The 19,375-nt window shown below is 39.3% G+C and overlaps 1 long non-coding RNA gene across 1 annotated transcript in view; it reads left to right on the top strand.

Annotated features, from left to right (window-relative positions):
• LOC106559535 overlaps window positions 1-19,375 on the top strand; it is a 167,768-nt gene that overhangs the window by 55,227 nt on the left and 93,166 nt on the right. Inside the window, exon 2 of the long non-coding RNA XR_005366612.1 lies at window positions 2,767-2,885. This is a non-coding gene — a long non-coding RNA (uncharacterized LOC106559535). The remainder of the gene's footprint in view (window positions 1-2,766; window positions 2,886-19,375) is intronic.

Genomic DNA, 19,375 nt, shown 5'->3' with positions numbered 1-19,375 from the left:
AAAACATGTTTCACTGGTGAAAAGCCAAGGTAAGGAGGAAGGGGAAACAAAAGGAAAGAAAGTGGCAGGATTTCTCCATCACCTCCCATGAAGTGGTTTTCATTCTCCGTCTAAGAAGAGATGATACAAAGCAGAAGGCTATGATGGGGCATGTGGTTCCTCACAACCAGTGAAAAGGACCTCGTGAATCCCCCATGCACAGAGAAAGCTGCTTTGGAGCCCAGCAACCACGAGTAGAATGGAGAGACTGAGCAAGCTATTCTCTGCTTCTGTGCAGAACCAGCAAAGCTCCTGCTTCCTGAGATTCAAAGCTTTGGGAGCATCCTACAGAACCTCTCTAATGTTATATATAAATGATCTTAGGATGTGCTGGGGCATTGGCAAAGCAATGGAAATGAGCAAGCAAACAGGGCCAGAGAAGAACTAGGAGCAACTTTGGTGAAAAAATAAGAGATCCATCCCACTAGACAACTCCACAAAGATCTGAGGGCTTGTATTCAGATGGATGAAGCCCTCTCTGTGTGTGGGTGGGAGTCACATTGCAAGCTGATATTTGCATAAACATTTTCCTGCTTAGAGAAGGAATTGAAGAAAAAAGAGAAAGAGAAATTGAGGGCACCTTATAAACTCTATAAAAGATTGAGAAACTGGGAGAAGAATTTTGACAAACTGGATGTATTAGGTTTCTATTGCTGCTTTACAAAAAACTTATGGCTTAAAATAACACTCATTTATTATTTTAGTTCCATGACTCGGCTGGGCTCTGAAATCATGGTGCTGTCAAAACTGCATTCCTTTCTGGAGGCTCTGGGGAAAAATCCACTTCCAGGCTCTTTCAGGTTGTTGGCTAAATTAAGTTCTGTATGGCTGAGGGACTGAGGTCCCATTTCCTCTCTGGCTGTTGGCTGAGACTTCTAGTGTCTATCCATATTCTCATGACCCCTCCATCTCCACACGGTCTCCTTCCATGGCACATCTAGGGCTTCTTGAGCTTCTTAATCTCTCTAGCTTCTCTTCTCCTCTTAAAGGTTCCTTTGACATTGGGCACAACTGGATAATCAGGGTAATGTGCCTATGTTGTTAATTTCAGAGACTTAGTAACCTTAGTTACACCTGGAAAGGTTCTTTTGCTATGTGAGAGAACAACTTATGTGTAGAATACCAGAAGGATAAGGTTATGGGGGCCAGAATTTTGCCTCCCACACTCATAATCTTGCAATAAATCCCTTCCCCTAAAAAAAATACCTTTGGGGTAACAATCAGAAGACCATGTTCCAATTTCACCTCTACTGCCAGCTAATCTGTCAATGGGTAGCCACTGCCCTGTTTGGGAAGTGGTTTCTTATAAATATAAAGTCAAGGAGTCTGCGTAGATGCCATGTAAAGTCTCTGATTGCTCTAAAATTATATAACTGTTTCTTCAGTAGTGAAAGATTACAACCTATCAAGTCTGTGGTGCATATATCTTGTATTTTTTCAGCCAAGTGCCAAACTATTGTCAATGCCACCATCGGAGTGCTGCCAACCTGTCTATGAGCTGAGCATTTATAAGAGTTAACACTGGGAGTGTATGATAGGATAAACGTGCCAGAGTTTCCTTTAGGAAATCACTAAGTATTCATTCGATAACATCATGCAAAATAGTGGTTGGAGCTATGTGAGCGTAAGCTTTATCAACATTTGTTACTTTTGAATAAATCAGTTCATGTGGAATTTCAATGCAACCCAGTTTTTAAAGTAAAAGACAATAGTGAACCTCCACCTTCCAGCACACTGCAAGTGCAACCCACAGATAATGCAATGACCTCCTCCTACCCATAGCATTCAACTTCTTCCATAGACCTGTCTCAGATGCCCGGGCTCAGGTAGCATTTACCCAAAGGATTGCAGTTTGGCAAACATTGTCAGAGCTTGAGGTCTAAAGCATTACCTCAAATCTACTGACTTCCAAATAAGGCCTAAAAAGATCTAAATATCCAATCCTATCATTCATATCTATCACATTAACAAGTTTTTGTTGGATTTTGACATGTCAAGTATATGCATGCAGGACTCACATTTAAATTGTTGGAAATAGGAGGGCCCCGTCTTTTAGGTTCTGTCTCTCTCTTTCTCAACTGCTATCTCTCTATTGCTATGTCCCTAAATCCATATCCAAATCATTTTTGTTCTATTCTGTGTCAGTAATGTTCTTCAAAAACTAAAGAAATTAATATTTTCATGAATTTTCCTAAAATGTTACTAGTAATTATTGAAATTGAACCATTCAAATTTCACTGTACTAAACAGAGATGCTTTCTAAAAACTCATATCTTAGACTAGGTATTTCATTCATTCCACAAATAGGTATTGATTACCTACTATGTCCCATATTTATCTGCTAGAGATAAAATGATGAACAACAGTCCTTAACTTGAGAACTTACATTCCAGTAGAAGACTGTTATCAAAAAAGATGAAGGAAATAGGGGAATAGAGGGTGACTGGGGAATAGTATTTTTAGAAAAAGGTGCTTTCTAAAATGGTGATGAATTAAACAGGAGTGAACATCATGAGTATGTGGGGCAAGAGGATTCCATGCAGAGATCCTGGGAGGCACATTCAAACGCCCTGGAATAAGATGTGTCTGACATATTCAAGGAACACCAATGAAGCCAGTGTAATTCTAGGGCAAAGAGTAAGAGTTGGAGAGGAAAGAAGAGTTTGAAGGGATGGCCAGGGTCAAATCATATGAGCCTACAGTAATGTATTTGGATTTTATTCTAAGGGTGAAGAAGCCAGTGAAGACAGTCAATGAAAACCAAGGAGTGATGTGATTTTATTTACAATTTCAAGTTAACACTTGGTGGAAGTTAGAGGACAGATTTCAAAAGTGAAAGCCAGAAGGTAAGTTAGAGTCATTTTTGTATAGCAAATAAACATTCAGGCAAGAGATGGACCAGAGTGATAGTTGTAAAAATGTGGTAGGATTTAGGATTGCTGACATGTCTTCCTGATGGAATGTATGTGGAAAATAAGGGAAAAAGAGAATATTGAAAGCCCATCATTGACCCGTATAGGGTAACTGTCAATTATATTCTCAAATGTAAACTCAGTCTTCTCTTTAGAGAGCAGGATTTGCTAGTTATCTTCATTGTCAATCCCTTTGGGAGGACTTGCTTATGTCTAGATGTGAGGATATAATGATGGATCTCCAGATAGTATGGATTCATGCCCAAGGCATACCAGCTATATGGAGAAGAAAACATCCTGGTTCAGTTTGTGCATGTGAGGGGGCTACACTGAAGAAGAGAGGCCAGCATAAAAGCATACACTCTGCCTTTTTCATAGCAGTTTTGTAAGGCAGCCACTATCAAGGAGGGCAAATAATCATTTTACTTTAAATGTTAAACTATATGACCTAACTGTGTCAGCTTGCAACCAAGCTGGCATTTGACAAAGTAGAATGAAATATGTTTTAATAAAGTTTGTGGGTATTTTACAAGTACACCTTTAGCAGAAAGTAATACTTATTTGTACCTCGAGATCCCTATTAGATCAAGGTTTGAAGTTTTTGCCACCCAACCCTTAATTTTCAAACCTGTTCAAATTTTGGTACTAAATATATATTCAGTAAACCAAATGAATAGTTTCTGTATTGCAATACAGTAATACTCAGCTATATAAATGTCTTTAATTTTTACAAATTTTCAGATTCATATGCAGATACAGTATCAACTATTTTATTTAGAACCAATTAATTTAATAAATCAATATTGAGTTCTAACTGAAGGCTAAAATCTGTTTAGATTCTAGAAATACAAATATGAACCCAGCATTGCCCAAGCTTAATAGGAAAGAAAGAGACATAAACAAATACCTGTATTAGTATATAGTTTCAAAATAAAAGCATGAATAAAGAAATATTGATATATAGGCTATAATTATTATTTGTGTGAAGATCTCAGGCAAAGTGAATAGAAAAAGCTGACATTTGAGTTGGATCACTAACTAATGCTTAGAATCACAACAAAAACAAAAAGTTGGAGACAGTACATGTTGTTTGTTGTTGCCTCTGTTGGTATTTCAAGATCCATGGGTATGGGGAACAGGATAGCATGATGGTCAAGAGCACGGTCTCTGCACCTGCAGCCTCAGCTTAAATCCAGTTCCACCACTCATCATCTGTCAGTGGGCAATCTACATAATCACTTCGCGGGTCAGTTTCCCCACCTGTAACCCTAGAAAAACAGCTATTTCATAGAACTTTGTAAGGATTAAAATTTAATTTAACATTTACTACTTTTTAAAAAGATTTATTTTTTTATTTGAGAGAGAGAGAGAGAGAGAGAGCATGTCAGTGGGGGGAGTGTCAGAGGGAGAAGGAGAAAGAGAATCCTTCAAGCAGACTCCCTGCTGAGCATGGAGCCCAAAGTGGGACTCTTACAGGGCTTGACGTGGGTCTCTATCCCACAACCCTGAGATCATGACCTGAGCCAAAACCAAGAGTTCTAACACCTAAGTGACTGTGCCATCCAGGTGCCCCAACTACTTTTAAGTGAACCTTTTAGTACATAGCAAGAGCTATACAATGTTTATTGTGATTATAACAATAAAAAAGCAAGTTAATGTTTTCTTATGTGAACCACGTTTATGAAGAAAGTAAGACAATTTTTATGGAGTGATTTAGGCTCTAAAAAAATGTTTTTTTGTTTCTCTTAATCTCAAAAATTAAGACTAAACAGGATGGAAACTTTACTTTCTGAAGACCGTGTTTGTGGTTAGAAAGTATTGCTAATGAAGTGAAATGATAGGTTTAATGCCTAAATGGGTCCTGTGGATTCATTCTGCTCTTGGCCAAAGATAGCCTTCAGCCCTCCCTAACCATGAGGCAAATGGATCATGAAGGAGGCAGACCACACAGTGCAAACCTATCTGCATTACTCGTCAATTAGCCACTAGAAAAATAATTCAAAGTCATGCCCTAATGGCAGCGAGGCAGTGATGTCATTTTAATAAGTGAATTTAATGCTTTAAAAATTAGAAACTGAGCTACATTATTCTTTTTTTTTTTTTGAGCTACATTATTCTTAAGCCTGCAGAAGAGACCATATTTGAATTGTAAGAGTGAAATTCTAGGTGAGATTCTTCTATGCTCACTGCACACTAACTCATATTTCATGCTAACTCATATTGCACAAAAACGCCCCTCTAACAATGGCTTTATCATATTTTCATTTCCAAAACAATCCAATACCGAACTTGAGAATCTTGAGGGAGACTTAATATGATCATGGTGCAAGTATGCCATAGAGAGAAAGGGGCGGGGAAGAGAGACAGTACTAGGTTTTGGCCTTGGTAAAGCCTAACTTGATGATGGGCGGTGAGATTGAAAAGAAAACAGAGGAAAAGCAGCTCTCATTAACCTGTCATTCTAAGCTTCTTCATCTACTCCTTTCTCTACTCTTTGCCCGGCAACCGTGGAACATTCTTCAGTTGCCAAAGCAGATACACAGCCAATGTCTCCAGTGCCAGAAACGCATTTACATGACAATACAACACTTGTTGGTAAGGAAGAACAGCCCGGTGAACTGGAGATGCTTTGCTGAGTTTAAACTGTCCTTCGTGCACCATTTATTCTGAATACATTTGAGGGCAGCTGGAAACAAACTGATGAGTGCATCTGAATATTGAGAGAGGTGAAGGAATGACATTTTAAAGGCAAACATGGGGTCCTTTGAGCCAGAAGAAGCCGCAGCTGCTACGGATGCCTATGGAGAGGAGGCCACTGGGAACAGCACTTGGGGTGGAATGCCAGTTCGGTGGGAAAGGCCGCCCCCACAGATGCTACAGCACCCAGCTTCTTCTCTCAGCAAGATGGCTTGCTGAGACATAATAGGACACAGGGAGGTGGGGGGGGGGGGTGGGGAGAGAGAGAGGTTGGTTTCGAAGGCTTCTGTCTCTGTGGCAGAGGACACATTGTAAGTAGCATTCCAAATCTGAAGAGTAGAGCCTATGTGCTGCTGTTCTCTTCAGAGCAAGCTGTGCACACCTCTTTTGGAAGCTAAAAGATACTGCTTTATGTTCAGTGACCTTAAAGAAACTCTACTTTGGTACCTTTGATTCAAGAATCCTTTGCCGACCACTCTGGTTTGAAATCATTAATGATCGGGACAAGTGTCAAAACATTTGACTGGATGTCCAAAACATTTGAGAGTTTCAAAATACAGTCTTGTTGGTTGAAAAAAATGCCATTTAGGTGTCAGTTAACCTTGAGGACTTTCTGACCACTGTCCTCTAAAAGAGTTCATGAAAATAGAAACAAAGAGAATCAAAATGCACCTAACTCAGTAGCTGCAAACCCCATGAAAAGAGAATATCAAAGGATCAGCTCCAAGACAGTCTGACATTTGAAGAACAGCAGGGCTGACATCAGGTATGATATCAAAGAAAACAAAAAAGAAAGTCAGGCAATTGCCTCCTTACCTGGCCTTTGCTAGGAGAGAAAACCTGGAAAATTTGAGGCATCCATTTCTCAGTATTCAAGTCTAATGCTCTCGTACACGACCGAGAAGTTACAGAAGCCCAATTTCCATTGGGTCGTTCAAGAACTATTTATTGAGGCACTACTATGTACCCAGCACAGAAGACCGGGGTGGAGGCGCAGAAGATGTAGTACCTGGTTACAGACACATGTATGCAGATATACACTCATGCGGATGATATATATCAGGGATCTCAATACCTATATGGATATAATTACATAGATTTCCATGATTTCAAAGGAGTGCAATAAATATTCCCAAGAAAGATTAGAGTGCTTTTAAAATTACGCAGAGAACAGAATATATAGTTAGAATTTTAAAGAATCTCTCAAAGAAGAGTCCAGTAAATAATAATAGCAACAGTATGGGAAGGTGCTCAGGTTTTTGTAGATTACAAAAAGTAGATTGTGCCATTAAGTGAGAGAGCAGGGATGCCTGGGTGGCTCAATGATTGAGCGCCTGCCTTAGGCCCAGGGCGTGATCCTGGAGTGCTGGGATCGAGCCCCGCATTGGACTCCCCGCATGGAGCCTGCTTCTCCCTCTGCCTGTGTCTCGGCCTCTCTGTGTGTGTGTCTTTCATGAATTAGTAAATACAATCTTTTTAATAAATAAATGAGAGAGCATGTAAGAGAAGTCGAGGGGATGTGGTGAATTCAGCTTTGACTGCCTCTGTCAGATTTGCATAAGAGTTCCCAAAATAATAAAGAGCCTGAACGAAGCTCCATTTCCTTTTGCGCCACTGTCATCACCATTGACACTATAACACTTGAATAGCAAAATGAACATAAAAGAGATAGGAAGAAAAAAGTGATTTGCCTGTGTCAAGAGAAAGCATTTAGAACACCTGAGAGTTTTGGGCAATCATGCCAGACACTCAGACTCCTTCTGTCTTGTCTTTCCCCCACCTCCCTCATTTCCTCTGATTTCATTGCTAAAAGTGTGAGCCCAGAATCTGCACAGGTTGAGATTCTACTACTTGCTGGCTGGCCAACCCTGATAACTTACTCGATCTTCACACACCTTCCTCCTCTGAGAAATGAGATGAGAGTACCTAATTCATATAGCTGATGAGAGAGCTGATGCGATCCTGCACATTTTTTTAAAGCTTAAAGCAATGGCTGGGGCATAGCCAGTGCTCAGTAGGTGTCAGCTGCTTTCTTTGCCTACCCTTGTTCTGTTCTTGGGGGGAGTATTGCTGGGGGCAGGGGAGGGAGCAGCTTTGGATTGAGAAGCTCTAGGTTTCTATCTTCATTCTATCATTTATTATCTGTGTATTCTTGTGAAAATCCCCTGACCTTCTGAACTTAACTTTCCCTAAACATAAATTGCAGATGTTGGTAATGTATGGCTTATGAGGATGTGGTGAGGGTGAGCGAGATGTTATGTATGTTGGCTATTCTCCACTTGCTCCTCCAAATCCACTTTCTCCCCTTATACACTTTTCTGTGCCCTGGTTGACATTTATCAACTAAATCTATGGACAGTCTTGCCCTCTGCCTTCTGGCCTAGCTTGGTGGATAGAGAGCAGCAGAAGAAATATAGGAAAACAAGAGAGTGAAGTCAGGGTACTGATTTCTTCCATTGTCTCCCTGCTCCATCCCTGTGGGCAAATTGCATCAATCTACTGAAGGCTGCAGTTCTGGTTAAGCAGCCTCTTTCTCCCTCTGGGTTCTGCTTCGAAGTGTCGGAATGGGAAAGGCTCTCTACTGTTGCTAGTCTTGATGCACTGCAACATCCCTTGTTTCTCTCTATAGCCCCAAAGACCCCTTCATAAATAGCCCTTTTATTCAGATTTCCTCAATTAGCCCCGTTTGAGCATGGCATCTGTTTGTTTTGAGGATCCTAAGTGGTACAACACGTAAAGTCCCCAGCACTGTGCCTGCCTCCAAATAAATAGAGTGAATCCCTAAAAACAATGCTTGCCAATAAGTTCCTCAAGCATTGCCTGCCTATGGGGTGGTGCTCACAATTAAAGGGAAGAGTTCTGACCTTAGGAATATGAATCTGGACAATAATAGAGAATGTCTGAAGAAGTGGGAAAATAACATTCCCTAAAGTGGAAGAACCTATATTCATGTCTTTCTTGGAAACTCAGACCCCAAACCAAATCTGTTGTCAGTGAGATTTATATTTATTGTTCTTGTATGTTGGCATGTCTGTCTGCTGCCAATGCAACAGTGCTCTGGTCATCATTCTGTCTTTTGGGCAGTCCAGAGCCCTCTAACTTATGAGAAGGAAGAGCAAATCATGAGAAAGAAGAGTAAGTTTGCTTTCCTGTCACAGATCTGCAAATCATCTCTCTCTAAAGGATTTTCACCCAAAGCCACTGGTTGGATGATTGAGGAGAATAAGCACAAGAACAATCAGAAGTTGATTAAATTCTTAAAAAAAAAAAAAAAAAAAAGCACTGGGGCAGGTACCTGGGTGGCTCAGTCAATTAAGCATCTGCCTTTGGCTCAGGTCATGATCTCAGGGTCCTGGGATCCACGAGCCCCATGTTGGGCTCCGTGAGCAGCAGAGAGTCTGCTTCTCCCTCTCCCTCTGCCCCTCCCTGTCCTCCCTCTTGCTCGATCTCTCAAATAAATAAATAAATAAAATCTTTTAAAAAACCCACAGCATTAAAAACTTCAGTAAGATATTACATGTAAGAAAAAGTATCTAAATTTGTTTTTCCTCTTTATGACAACTCCACTGTCACCTCCTTTAATTTAAAATCAAAATATTCACATTTTGATCAATCAATCAAGGGATGCCAATTACGCCGCTGATAAATAATCCACAAGTTGGTATTTTTGTGAGGCGCACTTCTACTGTGTTTTATTTTTCTTGTGCTTTGGCTTTTTTACACCTCCATTGGCTTCAGCTGGTGTTTATTCTTTGTATTCAAACATGCTTTTCCTAAGCTTCACGTACAGTGGCCTCATCCCAAATACCAAGTATTTTCAATTCAGATTCTTAAATGTATGCAAGATATGAAATCCTGGTGTTGTTTCCATAACCCTTGACACTGCACATTTAACAAGGACTTAAAAAAATTCTAGTAATTGTCCTGGTTGTGAGAAAATATGTCTCATAGGCCAGCCACTTAAAGTGTAAGTAGTATTTTAAATCATTAGTGTTAACATGCTTAGGTGTGATATTTCTTTTATGTGTTAATATTAGCAATCTCTTTGGATGTTTTGTAGTCTTCTTTATCTGCTTCACAAATGTTTTTGCTTGCATATTTTAAGCATTGTAAATCTCAGCGATGCACAGGTAATAAATACTAATGTCACTGTTTTGTTTGAAGTCTTTAAACTCTGATTCCTCCTCTTTTGTCATTTCTTTGGTGGCTGAAAGCCTTAATCTTCCAAGTGCCTCATGTCCAGCAAGATGGTTTATGTTCCTTCATAACAAAACTGACACACAATAATAATGTAAGGCAGCATTCTTTCCCTTAAAGAGTTAAAGGCATATTATTTGTCCCTAGGAACCTATATCTTGCATCTACAAGGCTATTCTGATGTGTTAATTTACTAAGAAGAACCAAATGGGATGCTGACAGATGAGGTAGGGCTATGGGGAAAGATATGTTTTTCAATTTGGGACTCAGTGTTTTCTTTTCCTCTTTTTTTTTTTTTTTTTTTGGTTTTAATTTCTTTTAATGCTGATAAAGCTGAATCGAGATGAAAAACAACTGGCAGTATTAAGACCCCTCAGCTCTCCCTCTCTTGCACTTCCAGCATTGATCGGTGCCTCAAATGTTTGGCTGTGGAGCAGCCATAATGGGTTTTCAACTGTGTGCAGTCAGGGAATTTCTCTAGGGGTCTGGATCCGTTCACAGACAACCTTGAGACTTAAGCTTTGCTTTACTTGGAAGAATCACTGAAAAGCCACTGCATAAAACAATATCTTAGAATCAAAAGTTAAAGATACTCTAGGTAGAGTATGCCTCAGTACAACATTGCAAAAAAAAAAAAGTCTTTTAATATAGCAAGTTATTTGGGCAGAGTTTTTTGTTTAGACTTTTAAAATATGCATCCTATCATTTGTAAGAAAGATATTATTACATACTGTCTGGCACGGTGGCCATTGCCCAAAGAAGAGGGAGTCTGAATGCCACCATGTTTAGTGAACTGTTTGTCAGTCACCAATCCTCATAGACAAAAGGAGGGAAATTGTGATTTTAAAATAATTTCTTAAACCCTGCAATCATTTTCCACCATAAAACAGTTACATTGACTTGCTAAATAGTAGACTTGATGATGGTAGACCTCATTCCCTATCTAAACTCCATGTCCCCTGGCCAAACCACCTGCTTATTTTGATGAGAAATAGTCCTATCACTACAAAATTTAGGATTACAGCACACAAAAAAAATGGGCCCAGTAATTAGAGTTGTAAAGAAAGGAATCTAAAGAATAGTTTTGGAGCAAGCCCTTCTGCTCAATGCATTTCATATAAATAAGGGTTGAGTGCAAAGAGGACAGTGGAAAGAGGACAGATTTTGAAGCAAGAAGGAGTTGCAAACTTTTTTTTTTTGAGTTGCAAACTCTTAGCTCCTTATTAGCTGTATGATATTAAACAAGTCAAGTAAATTGAGTCAGCGCTCCCATCAATAAAATGGGTGACAATATATATGAGCCCTGGCAATATGCTTGCAGGTGAGTGCAGAGGTCAGCAATGGAGTTGCCAATAGATGGTTATTCTGGCAAACTGTAATTTATCAGTCTTTATCACAGTGTGCTTTGGAAGAGAAGAGTTCTAAAGAGCAAGATGTTAATCCCAGGCACACAAAATCTACTTATCTAGTATTGATCTTCTCTCTCCTTCAGAATTGTCCTAAACTCTTTCTTCACTCCAGTCTACTGACTTGTTCTTTGCTTAGAAGAGGGAAGAGTTCAGTTCTTTCGGCAAACTTAACACTTCCACAGTCACTGTTTCCTCGAACTGTTTCCTAGCACAGGAAGGACTGAATTATCTCCCACAGCAAGAATCACACTAAGTCTTCCTCTCGCTCCTATGCAGTGTCTCTGCCTCCTGGCTAAAAGTCTGAATCCAAGAAGAATTCGTGACCTTATTTTTCTTCTGATTAACATACCTCAGTCAATATTCTTCACTCTTGATTAGCAGTTGATTTTGCTTTACAACATAAATAAATCAATAGTGAAAGAAAAGATCTGCTCTTTCCAATAAATCATCTGGTGAAGGTCTCCAACTCTGCAGCCAACCTCCCTTGGTCTCCTGGGTTCCCCTGTTTGTTGGCTGGCTGATTGTGGGCAAATGATTAATTTCTCACTTCCTCATTTGCCTTAACTGTAAAAGGAGTACAAAAATAGTGCCTACCTTTAGAATTGTGTTGAAAATTAAATGGGTTAATATATCAAAAGAGCGTGGAGCATATAATAAATGCCATGTAAGTTTGCCTAAATTTTCCAAGAACATTCCATTGAACTAATTTCATAGTTAACTGCAATATGAGTATATACATAACTGTTAGCATGTGTGGTTAAGCTGGCTGACTTAGTCCAGGCAATGTAATTGAATCCTTTGTCCATCTCCATGGCCAACCTGGTCCCACAGAGTGAATTGGCTTGGAGAGGAGTCATTCTTTTTATTTTTTTAAATATATTTATTCATAAGAGACAGAGAGAGAGAGAGGCAGAGACATAGGCAGAGAGAGAAGCAAGCTCTCCATGAGGAGCCCGATGTGGGACTCGCTCCCTGGACCCTGGGATCACAACTTGAGCCAAAGGCAGACGTTCAACCGCTGAGCCACCCAGGTGCCCCAGAGAGGTGTGATTCTTCAACTCTTTCTTCTTCAATGGGCTGATTGCCTTGGGAGCTTTCTCCTCCCTTTTCATCCCCAAAGCCCAAAATGATGTCTTTCCAATAAAATTCAATCTATATTTCTTTTCTTTTTCCAGTTTTATTGAGCTATAATTGGCATATAACATTATGTAAGTTTAAGATTTGCAGTGTGATGATTTGACGTATGTGTATATTGTGAAATGATTAGTACAGTAAGATTAGTTAACAGACATACTGTCACCTCACTTATAGTTTGTGTATGTGTGTATGTGTGATGAGTTGTAGGAGTTCCTTATGTATTTTGGATATTAACCCCTTATCAGATATGCGGTTCACAAATGCGTCTCCCACTCTATGGGTTGCCTTTTCATTTTGTTGATCATATCTTTTGCTATACAGAAGCTTTTTATTTGATGTAGTGTTATTTATTTATTTTTGCTTTAATTGCTTGTGCTTTTGATGTCACATCCAAGAAATCATTTCCAAGACCAGTATCAAGGAGATTTTTCCCTGTTTACTTCTAGGAGTTTTATGATTTCAGGATCTTTATCCATTTTGAAATAATTTTTTTTTAGTGAAATGGGGAACTAGTTTCATTTGTTTGCAATGAATATCCAGTTTTCCTGTTACCATTTATTGACAAGGCTGTTTATTCCCAATTGAGTATCTATACTCCCTTGTCAAATATTAATTGACTATATATGTGAAGATTTGTTTCTGAACTCGCAGTTCTGTTCCATTAGTCTCTGTCTGTTTTAATGCCAGCACCATACTATTTTGATTATTATACTTCTATAGACAGTTCAAATTTAAGAAGTGTGTTGCCTCCAGCTTTTTGCTTCTTTTTCAGGATTGTTTTGGCTATTTGGGGTCTCTAGGCTCTTTACAAATTTTAGGATTGTTTTTCCCAGTTCTGAAAAAAAAATGCCAATGGAATCTTGATAAGGATTGCATTGAATCTATACATGACTTTTGGTAGTATTGACATTATAACAATATTAATAATTCCAACCCATGAACATGGGACATCTTTTCATTTATTGTGATATCTTCAATTTCTTTCATCAAAGTCTTATAGTTTTCAATGTAGAGATCTTTCACTTAGTTAAATTTATTCCTAAGTATTTTATTGGTTTTGATGCTGATATAAATGGGGTTGATTTCTTTATTTCTTTTTCAGATAATTTGATGGTAGGGTATAGAAATGGAATTGATTTTTGTATGATGGTTTTGTATCCTGCAACTGTCTTGTATGGTTGGGTCTGTAGGCTACACTCATAAGTTGGGTAGGGCTTTGAATTTTTGTCCCTGCCTGGGGTGGGGGCAGGGAGGGGGGAGTGTAATGGTCTCTACTCCATTAACTTATCCTCTGGAGGATAAGGTCTTTGACCAGGGACTCAGTCATGTAGAACTGCTGACTAAGTTCCCTTGCCAGATATGGCCACTAGTTGACTCTGCAGATAGGTGGATCCACTGGCTGGGATCTCTGCTTGGGTTCCACTGCAAGCAGAAATACAGTACAACAAGATCTGACTGATGGGTGCTCTAAGATTTGTATCCTCTCTCTGTCTCTAATCCCTAGTGGTTGAGCCCCACCAATTCTCTTATTAATTTTCATGAGGCAAAACCAGAGTCGTCCTTCTTGGATAATCCTGCAACACTAGAGGAGCTAGATGTTCATCTTGGATTCTCTTATCCTACTGGAGAAATCATAGTCTCAAGGGGGCCCTCTTGATATAGTGCTATGATGGCCTAAAGGTTGGGGGTGAGGTGATATAGTCAAAATGGAACTGTTTTTCTTACCCTTCTAATGCAGCCCTTCTCAGTCTTTGTTGTCCAGAGGGTACCTAACCTCACCCCCAGGTTCTGGGATTTTCACAATGATGTCTTGTCAATAGCTGTTGCTAGTTGTTCTTCTGAAAGGAGCTCAATTGAGAATGACCTATGTCACTATCTTGATGATATCACTTCAATCGATATCCTGGATGGTAAAGAGTCACAGGCTCTTCTTTACTATCCAGGAAGAGACCAACTCTAGCACACCCTTCTCCCATTATACTTTCAGGAAGAAGCAAAGAGCCATCAGATTAGGGCCACAGTTCCAGGGAGCAGAGGTTGGGAATAGATGAGAGAACTAACCAAGAGTGTTTGATGGTTTGATTTCCAACACTATTTGGACTCCATCTCTTGATAGCATTTCTTCTTTCCTCTCCCAAAAGTTGTAGTCTTTCCTGCTTGATGGGGGCTTTCTTATTCTTGGAAGGCTTACATATCATTGGTTTATGAACCTATTCTGTTCTCCAGGTTTTGGAGCTTAGCTGGCACACTGACTATAGGGGCACCAGATATATTCTATGGTTTGCACAGAACTTTTAACATTCAAATTAACTGCCAATGTTTAAAACTACGCAGATTTCACATAGAAGTTTAATTTGGGGCATCTTAAAAAATTAGAAGATCTAGGATATTGGGCCCTGCTTCTTTTATGATAATAACGCCTGGAGCTGAGTGTGGCTATCCCATGTTGACATGGTTCGCATATATGTAAGCCTCTACCACTCCTTATTGTCTCAGCCCACAAGCTGTACCCATTTATATAACCTACCAAGTCCCTTAGATGCACTCAACTGTTTGATTCCTAAGTTAAGAAGAACCATTCTTTCCCTTGAGATGCTTTTCACCCTCTCCAATGTCTTTTCCCTCCTTCATCATTTACTTCATCCCTTCTTCTCCTTCCCCTTCTCTTCTGACCACTGGATAGTCTTAAGAGCCATGATAAGAAATGGGCCTGAGGAAAATATGCAAATGAAGCTGATTTTAATTCAAAGATAATGGTCCATTTGATCCAAACTAAAGGGATCCTCAGCCATAGCAGCTGTCCAAGATAAAGTTGGTCACAAGTATTACCTTTTGTGTCCTTTTTTTGTCAAATGCACCATCCTAATGTCCCATTTCCCACTGAGAAAAAAGACACAGCAACAATGTTATTGTAGACATTGCTGTGCTCTTCAGAACTTCTTTATATTGAAACATTTTCTTGTTTCTGTAATTCCTGAATCTTATTTATTTACTATTGGGTTCACCATTTCTCATGACCTTGAATCATCCATTCTGTTGCCTATGAACAGTGGCTTCCAAATGACCATTTCAAAGGTTGTTACTGACTTTCATTGATAGAACCACAATGCATGTGCACTGAGAGTATGTAAGGAAACATGAACATTACTTTATTTTCTGGTCATGTTAAATTTACCATATAGAATTTTAGTATAAAAACATAGAACAACACATCTTCTATAATACCTTTGTAGTCTGTAATCACGGAATTCCTATAATGTGATTTCTTTCAATGTTCACTGCTCCTTTGACTTCCTATATCACAACTAACAGGGACAGTAGGCAAAAGTCCTATTGGGTAGAGTGAAAAGAATAGTCTCATTCTCACAAGGAATGTCTGTCTTTTGTCTGGCACAGCATAAGACAGACCACGGAGAATAAAATATAACCACATCAGAAGAAAGAAGTATGTTAATAGAAGGGCCTGTTGGCTTTGTGTAGCACCTGTTTCCCTACAGAGGCAATAAGCCTATTCTTCTGGACTGCCTGATGATGGGGTGGAGTGACCACTCTGGATGCTACTGGCAGGGATGTTTATGTACTCAGAGGAAATCACATCCATGGACCACCTTGCCACCTTTGGATTCGGTAGACTTGAGGTGGCATGATGGTAAAAACTCAAAGGGAACCAATCCATGGCTTTCTCATGTAGCTCAAACTCAAAAGTCAGTAGTAGGTGGTCAGTAGCCCAGAGCCCTGATATCATCCTGTGTTTCATTTGAGTGGGAACATGTCAGCTTGCCAGCACCCTTCTCGAAGCTCAGTTTTACATGATCCCACAAAGATATGCCAGGCTTGCCATGGGAACAATCTACTTTCCAGGCCACCATCTGGGAACTGAGTCCTGACCACAGGACCCTGGAAGTTCTATAGGTGAGGATCATGAAGGTTCTTAGTGCATCTGCTCAACCATTGTTAAAGGTGAGCTGAGGTAGACAGGATGGAGAGAATCCTGAAAGAGAAAAACAAACAAACAACAATGACAGTGACAACAACAACAAAACCAGAAAGAAGGTTCATGCTTTTCTGTTCTAAGCTCGTGGTGCCTCGGCCTCACAGCATCATTGGCACCTAAGGGACCCCTTTTGCTCAGGCACTACTCTGGAGGCATTTCTAAGACTTTCCTGAGAAAGGCTACTATGTCCCATAACTTTATTCTCTGGTTATTGGTCCCTCTAGAAAGCTGGCATCTTGCCCCATTAATCTATGCCATCTATTGCTATCATATAAAATGATTCTCTTCACTCTCAATGTTGGCAATTTTATACAGCCAAGTCACTTTGGTTTTTAAGCTGAAAAACATTCCTTAAAATCTCTAATCACAATCTAAGATTTGGTTATGGGGCTTAATACAATTTCACTAATGGCTTGAGAATAGTGAAGGAACTTACAGCACACACACACACAGAGACAGATGGGGGCAGCAAATGAATGAATGAAAAAGAGAGGAAGGGAGGAAGGACGGAAAGACGGAAGGAAGGAAGGAAGGAAGGAAGGAAGGAAGGAAGGAAGGAAGGAAGGAAGGAAGGAAATTCACATAAGAATTCCTGCTCTTGTAGCCACCAACTTCAAAGTTTCTTTAATTTACCCCTTTAGATAATGCCATCACAGGGTATGTGTCCAACAAATGAACATTAGTTTAACAATTGAACAAAAAGTTTCATGATTCAGGCCATCTCCCATGCCATAGGAGAGCCTCAGACTATGTTCTTATCCTGGAGTTAATGCTCCCACCCCCAAAGTCTTGACTCTCACAGAGAGATTGATAGGCTATTCTCAGACCTGCCACCCAGACTATTATTATCCCCACTGGCTCAAATCCACCCACACTGAAGATAACCTCTTGTATTATTATTCACAGACATTTAACTCTCAGTTTCCATTCCATAATTAGATCTAGGCTTTATCTTTGTACAAACAAAATCCTCTTGGAGTTGTTCTCCCCAAATATAAGCATCTTACTAAGCAGAATTCAAGTTTTTAACTTTAGCAACACAATTTTTAAAATGATTTATTTATTAAAAAAAAATCATAAATAAAGATTCATTTATTTTAGAGAGAGAAATAGAATGCAGGAGGGAGGAGCAGAGGGAGAAAGAAAGAAAATCTTAAGTAGACTCCAGGCTGGGCACATAGCCCCATGCAGGGGCTCGATACCACAACCTTCAGATCACAACCCAAGTCAAATCCACGAGTTGGACACTTAACCAACTGGCTACCCAGGTGCCTCAGCAACACAGATTTTGGAATTGCAGCTTCTTCTTCCCTCTCCCTTCACAGCGCTCCAGTGTTTTCAACCACCAGTCAAGGTTCTAGGGCCAAGCTCCCAAATTTCTCTCACCACCCAGTAGCCCCTGTAAGTGGTAACGTTTCCTAGACAAATGGTCTATTTCGGGTAAAGGTTGGGGAGTCCACCTGACTTCTCTCTATATTGTCTTCTTTTAGAAAGAGAGAGCTGTTTGCCTGGCTTTGCCCACTCTGCTCCATCCTTGCTCATTAAACCTGGCAATGGGTCTGGTCAGGGATTCTGGTCATCTCTACCTTTTTTTCTGCTTTGAAGATAAGGCTAATAATCACTAATATGCATCATAAGTTAGCTGATGAAAGCTTTAAGTTCTCACTTTAAATATCCAGTAATAAGGGAGCTTTCAGTTTCTAAAGATTGTAATTGTTTAGAATTTACAGCCTTATGTTTAGGCTTCAATAATTTCTTGGGTGATAGATGCTGAACTGGTATCACATTTAAATTTAATTTACTTTGAATCTACATATAGTCTTACTTAAGAAAACCAGCTTTAAAACTTTACTAAAATTAAATATTAGAGTTTAAACTTGTGCTGCTATTATTTAGCCTTTCTTTTCAAAAATGTTTAATTATTTTTTTTTCTTAATGACCTTTGAAGTCTGATAGTTAATTGCTAAAATAATTACTAAAATAACCATCATACCTAAGACCCTTTAAGAGAAATTGAGGTGTATAGAGGAAGAATAAATGAATTACTTTGCTTAATAGTAAACCAATACCTAATACCAGAAGTTGCTTAATTTGGCATGGGCTCTTCAGAATCACTTTTCGATAATTTTAAGGATGAACACAAAGTCTAAAGATACAGTGCTTGAGGTTAGCATGTAGTTCTACATCATTAAAGAAATCCTGCCATTTGCTTCATATTTATTTAAATAGAGGTAAAATACTGACCTTCCTATCTATTCTATAGACTACTGTTAACCTTGCCTGAAAGAAGGTGATGATTTTTAAAGTTATGATTGTTAATGGCCTTTGGATACAGCCTGCACAGGCCTTTAACTCCCCAGTGTAAGTAAGGTTCAGCCCTTTCCAGATGGGAAAATGATAAGGACCCTAGGAAGATAGCCGGTCATTCTTGGACAGCTGCCAGAAACTTGCAACAAAATGAATCATGTAGGGCTATGGTGCTTTAGCCAGCATTTTTCTGTTTTAATTTATCAAGCCCAAGCTTGTTGACATGAAAGTGAATGAAATTGTTATACAGTGGGCTCTAAAAAGTCAGCTCAAGGGTTTAGTGCAAAAGAGCTCTGACAATAAATAACAGAAACTACAGGGAACTGTTCTTTCTACCAGCACCTGCTCTGTTGTTGGAGATGCACCGGCAATTAACTCAAATCCCAATATCAGTATCAACTGGAGAAAGGCCAATTCTTTGAAATATTATAGAGGCTGTTTAATCTGTTGTAGATGATTATCAAAGGGCTAATCCTCAAAATAGTCATTTTAGTTTTTGATATGTGGGGCTGTATTTATTTGTTTACCAAATGTAATAAAGTGACAGAAATGACAAAGGAATATTGATACTGCTAGGAGAGTGGCTTTGAAGTTAGAGAAGGTTAATACCATCTTGCTTGAAAAAAATTATTTTGTAGTGACTTGTCCAAAAAGGAAAACAATGATATAAATCACTGACTAGC

The sequence above is a fragment of the Canis lupus genome, chromosome 11, assembly GCF_011100685.1.
Source record: "Canis lupus familiaris isolate Mischka breed German Shepherd chromosome 11, alternate assembly UU_Cfam_GSD_1.0, whole genome shotgun sequence".
Lineage (NCBI taxonomy): Eukaryota > Metazoa > Chordata > Mammalia > Carnivora > Canidae > Canis > Canis lupus.
This window is presented reverse-complemented; position numbering and strand designations above follow the sequence as displayed.